Below are 6,111 nucleotides of genomic sequence, written 5' to 3' on the forward strand. Positions count from 1 at the left end.
TGTTCATCACTAATTACACACTAAAAAGAACTGAATAAATATTTAATCAATCACTCTCTGACACAGATTTAGAACCTGTTCATACTTTATTTGCAATACAATCTATGATGTCAGTGTGTGTTCTATTTAGTCCAGTTTGGTTAAAGGGTTCATTTCAGTTAATTAATTAATTAATTGTAGGTGGTATAACAAAGAACCAAAAACATTCAAAAGAAAAAAGCATGTTAAAATAAAATGTATTTTAAGCCAGTAACTAATTATGCATAGTCTAAAATCTGAATTACAAATTAATTAATTTAGAAGCTCATGGAACAAATCAAATCAATCAACATGTGTTATAATAAAGGGTACAGTGAAATCTAACAATTGAAAACACTAACATCCACCATTAATGCTTTGGGACAAATATGGACCATTACACAATTTCAACCTCACACAGTATATTGTTTTCTTATGTCATGCAAAAGCATGCCAAGGGGACCTCCATTGTGCTTATTTCCCCTCCAGTAGGTCCATTCTATTAAATCCAAATGTTCCTTTAGGGATATTTCAGACCTGTTGCCTCGTAGCCGCCATACAGAGGATTTGCAGACTCCCCACATCCTCTCAATGTTTTGGGTGTGTGCTCCAGTCAAAGGGTGAACAAAAGACTCTTCATGATTGACTATGAGATGAAGATATCCCTCATTCTCAAGACAGCTGTATGCTCTCCATCCATCTGATATTACTGTGCTCCCATGCTTCACATACTTCTTCAGGATGGGCGTCAGGTGTCTTTTGGATCTGTTCTTCACAATGCGTAACACAGGTCTCCTCCCCTGATTCTGAACACCCAGGAATTCCGGTTACTGCTTCTTCCCTTGTTGTACTAAAATGCAAACACAAATATTTAAAATCACTAATTACACACTAAAAAGGACTGTGTATTTGACCTCCCATATACAGAAGTTGAATGTCAAAAATGCAGTTGTCCTAATAAAATAACAGAAAACACATTTTAGCACATTTATAATCTATTGAACTCAAACAGTTTTATTTCCTATTAGATGTACTCTCAACTTCTAAATTTAAAATATACCAAATCATTCCCAAATATACCAAATTGTTCCCAAATATACTACATTACTCCTAAATATATCAAATTATTAAGATCATTTCCAAATATAAAAATATTCCCAAATACAGAAAACTACTTCCAAATATACAAAAACATTCCGATATAGAAAAGTATTCCCAAATATGCAAAAACATTCCCAAATATATTAAAACGTTCCCTACTACTGCTAAAAAAAACCCTACATCTTTTGTTTACAGCTAATTTTCAACAAATAACTCATTTCCAGCGAATGGGAAGAAGCTGTCCCTTCGCCTTCATGTCTTCAATCTTGTTCTTTGTTTCTTCATTGATGTGGGCTGCACATCTTTTTGAAAATGCAGCCAAGGTCTCCTTTGTTGACATAGCAGCAAGACTTTCATACATTTTGGGATCAACGATTGCAAGTTCTGCAATTGCCGCAGTAAAAGCAATTGTTCCGCGGTCAACATTATGCCGGTTGAATGCTTCAGTCATGGTGCGTACCCTCTGAAAAGTCTTGAGCACCTTGCGGTATCGAGTGATGACCTCCTCAGGACTTTGAGCTGGAAAAAAAAAAAAAAAAAGTATCAAGGTCAACATCTGTAGTACACTGCACTTGATTCGTTAACTATCCTTGTTTAAATGTTGCTATGTCTGACAAGCTTTAAGGTCAGCATATGAAATGTTGCAATGGCACTGGTTGAGTTGTTTATGAACAGACTGCTTACTGGTTGAAATAAGACTGGGAGTTTTCATAATGCTTAGCACAGTCTAGTTACAGATAAAGTCATGCCTTTCAACAAAGAGCTAATCGGCTCGCTGGTAACACTGCATGAGGAGGAGTGGCAAATAGTCAAGATAGTCAAAACTATTGGTGACAATGGCTGACAAAACAAAAATATAGAAACTGACCAGTTAACCCTAGCCAAAAAGGGTTGAGTTTCAGAGTAAGGAAGAACTAAAGACCAGCGCGCAGCATTGTTTTAGCCAGCTAAACTAGCGCTAGCTTTAGCCTATGCTAGTACAATGTATGGGCACACTCAATGCGCACGCGTTTAATGTTTAGGAATTCTGTAGATAGACTGAACCCTTGTTTCTGTTTGTGCCGTATTAGGAAAACGCACACACTCACGGGGGTCCCCTGTTAGTCACATGGCTCCATAATATAAATGGCAAAATTATTGGCATTCATCAGCCTAAAATGGAAAAATGGTTGAATCCAATGGAATACTGTAAATATACCAAATATCACTACTTTTCTTCAAAATAAAATACTAAATGTCAAAATGCATGGTTTTATACTGTAATTGCAGCGAAATCAAAAAATGTGGTTTCAGTGGAAGTCAATGGGGCATTTTTGGCCACGAAGGTGTCCAGTGGGAGTATTTGGCACTACATAAAAAATAATAATGCAATCAAATCAATGTTGTTGCTAATTTTTGACATATCCAAGACTCTAATTTCCACCAATGCCCCATTCATATACCATTTATTATATGGGAAATAATTCAATTTTTGTGGGTTTTTTAATTAATAATTCATGTAATTAAACTGTCATTTAAAGTGTTAAAATCCTGAAAATTATTGAATATTTGATCATTTTGATCAGGGCTGAAGTTGATTAAGTGAATTATATATATAAAAAAAAAAATATTGCTGATTTTTTGCGTGTACATTTTTGCCACGAAGGTGTCCAGAGGGTGCAAAATTTGAAATCTGGCACTACAAAAACATAATGCAATCAAAAAAATGTTGTTGCTAATCTTTCACATATCCAAGACTCTAATTACCACCAATGCCCCACATGTCTACTGTTGGTTTAATGGAAAATAATCTTTTTTTTTTTTTGCAAATATTGCAATAATTCAAATAATTAGGAACTTTGAGAGTTCCTTGTATAATTACATACATTTCAGAATCAAACTACAATTGTAACTGAAATGTCCCTAAATGAACTGATTTTGAATCGAATCGAGACCTTGTCAATCGCAATCTAATCGAGCTGGAAAATCAGTGACTGTACCCACCCCTACTCTTTCATCATTCTAAGCAGGAAAAATCAGTGGCTGACTAAATACTTTTTGCCCCACTGTTCTTTGATTAAAAATCAAAGTAGCAGCAAGTCAGTCATACAGTAAATGTTAAACAGTCTGACAATTAAACAATGTTTAGCACAGCTAATCAGAAGACTTCACTTAGCTAGCATGATAACTAATGCTAAATACCATTCTGTTCACCACAGTACAACACACGTTGGTCTCTGACTGAAACTCAGCTGAACAGCTGTTTTTTACTAGGTTAACTAACCTGAGTACTGATAATAAAACCTGTCTTAGAGACTGAAGTCATAGTTAGATAGATGATCCGTAATAATCCGTAACACATGACATATTTTTGCAAAAAACAATAGAATAGAAGTAACTGTGCGTGTGTGTGTATGTATTTATGTGTATGTATTAATATGTATGTATATTTATGTATGTGTGTATATGTATAAGCATATGTATAGTTAGATATGTGAGTATGTGTATATATGTATGTTTGTTTATTTTATGTTTATTGTATTTTATTATTATTATTTTCTTTGTTTGTTTGTTTGTTTTTTGTTTAGTTCTTTTTTTTTTTTTCTTGTACCCCCCTCCTGTACCTCACACTCCGATCCTTCCAACCCTGAACTCCCACAACTATATCCACACAAAATATATATATATAAAAAAAATATATATATATAATAATAATAATAATAATAATAATAATAAATAAAATAAATAAATAAAAATAAAGTATTAATTGTCCTCCGAAGAGGGGGGGTGGTTGGGCCAAAAAAAAAAAAAAAAGATAGATAGATGGTAGATAGATGATCACTATGCTGCACGCTGTGTAGTTACACCCATTACTATGAGCAATTCAGTCAAGTCTTTTAACTTACCTCTAGCATGAAAGTGTTTTGCTGTCCATGTGCTTCTTCTTTTTTTTGGCCTTTTTGTAAGCCTCATCAGATTCCGAAGAGTCACTGATTCCAGGTGAACCAGATGATTCAGATGAAGAATCGTCCACACGGAATTTGATGTCCTCATTTGCAGGATCAGGAATCATGCCTATGTACAGATATATGACATTTAATAATAATTCATTGAAATGTTTAGCCATTTTGAAAAAACTGTAAAGGCTCAGAAAACAAGTGATTTGCAAGTTTGTGTAAGTATTTAATTGCAATCTAAATTCTGATTCTCTTTGTTAACCCTCTGCAACTGTGCTGGAATGGCACAGCCAGTTGAACAATAAACCAACGATCTACATAGCTTTCTCATTATTATACCATATTATACCACAAAAATGTAATTAGGCAAAGGTTTATTGTAAAAAAATAATAACAGATATGAAATTAAATTACTTTTATAGTAGAAAAATAATACTAGACAGACCAGGATTCAACTAGAATGGCCATATCAGTTTTGACGGTCTGAAATTTGCATGCTTTTTTAAATATTATAAAACAAACTATACAATGAATTTTCTTATGTTAAAATGGGTAATATAAATGGCAGAAAGGCAATAATAACTTTAGATTTACTGATAAAAACGAAGCATACAATATTACCCAGAAGTACATGTTTTCAAGTGAAAGCTATTTTACTACACAAATGCACAAAGAGTTAAACAGCAGCCTATAAGCATTCTAAATATATTCTAAATGACTGTAGCGACTAAAAGTACTAAAACTGACAATAACAGAAATAAGGTAATATTGAGTGCTTGAAATAGAGTTAAGTATACTTAAAGAACAACAAAACAAAAAAGGTCATCATGGAAAGGGTCTTTAGAAATGTGTGCAGTCATTGCTTAAAAAAAAAGTACTTATTTTAATTATGGTATAATAATTAAACAACTAATAATAATACAATAATATGGCCTACACGTCTAATAATTACACATTTCATTTATTTATAGTCTTGCTTTTGTTGTTGCATTTGCTTTTTACATTAAATTAAAAGTGTAATTAAATTTAAAACTCATTAAAACCTTATTTTAAAAAACATTTTCTAATGGAAAATAGTATCATCTACTGTTTTTATGGTAGAACTACACATTCATTTCATGTTAAAAACTGCTTACTGGAGTTATGATGAGTATTCTTGTAGGTTTTAACAAATTGCTGATTTTAAAAATATTCTTAAGTATGAGAATATGAAGTACTTAGCATTATGAACATTTTGGGATATGCACACTTTCTGCAGACCCTTCAATATCATTTCAAGTTCAGGTAATTTCTAAAAAATAAATAAGTTATACCAACATTTTAAACTAGGAGTTTAAAAAATATATATTTTTGAGTGTACATCCAAACCTTTGTTTTTGAGCTGGCCCCTAAGGAAGTCTCTTTCATCTTCCAAATCTTTGATCTTTTCTTCTTGCCATCTTAACTTCTCTTCCAGAAATTCTAATTTTGACATTGATGACACAGTGCCTAAATTAAGAACAAATTACAAACATAAATACATCAATATTCACAAAAAAAAACTAAACTAAACATAGAGGGTAATGGGATTCATATTCAAAATCACAACAAAATAACAGTATGAAAAGAACATTTTCTATAAATTATTTTTATTTTTTATTTTTCACACACATGGCATTATAGCCATTTACTATTTTGCAAGTTGACTGCTTACTGAAGTCTGATGTGATGCTCCTACTTGATCCTGGAGAGTTTCCCTTGTCCTTTATCAGGTCCAGTGCTGTATTTATACAGGGAAATAATATCATCAAATGTTAAAATATTTAAGTTACTGTTATGGAGGACTCTGATGAAGGTTCTTTTTTTTTCCCCCTTACCTTTTCCTTCCTGGCACTCATTTTCTTTGGTACCCATGTCTTCTTCAGTTCCAAGGGCTTTAAGTCGTTTGTTTGCCCGCCTTTTAGCCTGTGGATTACAGTGATAACTTTAATGTTGAAATTAAAAACAAACCACAAGCAAATTAAGTTCACTAAATTGTGACATTTTAAGTTAAGATTTTACAACAATAGAAATTGCA

The 6,111-nt window shown here is 32.6% G+C and overlaps 1 pseudogene; it reads right to left on the minus strand.

The window, feature by feature from the left end:
- Positions 1-1,309: 1,309 nt before the first annotated feature.
- On the minus strand, positions 1,310-5,530 carry LOC125795263 (coiled-coil domain-containing protein 106-like; annotated as a pseudogene).
- Positions 5,531-6,111: the final 581 nt, after the last annotated feature.

Source organism: Astyanax mexicanus, unplaced genomic scaffold (genome assembly GCF_023375975.1).
Source record: "Astyanax mexicanus isolate ESR-SI-001 unplaced genomic scaffold, AstMex3_surface scaffold_46, whole genome shotgun sequence".
Taxonomy (NCBI): domain Eukaryota; kingdom Metazoa; phylum Chordata; class Actinopteri; order Characiformes; family Acestrorhamphidae; genus Astyanax; species Astyanax mexicanus.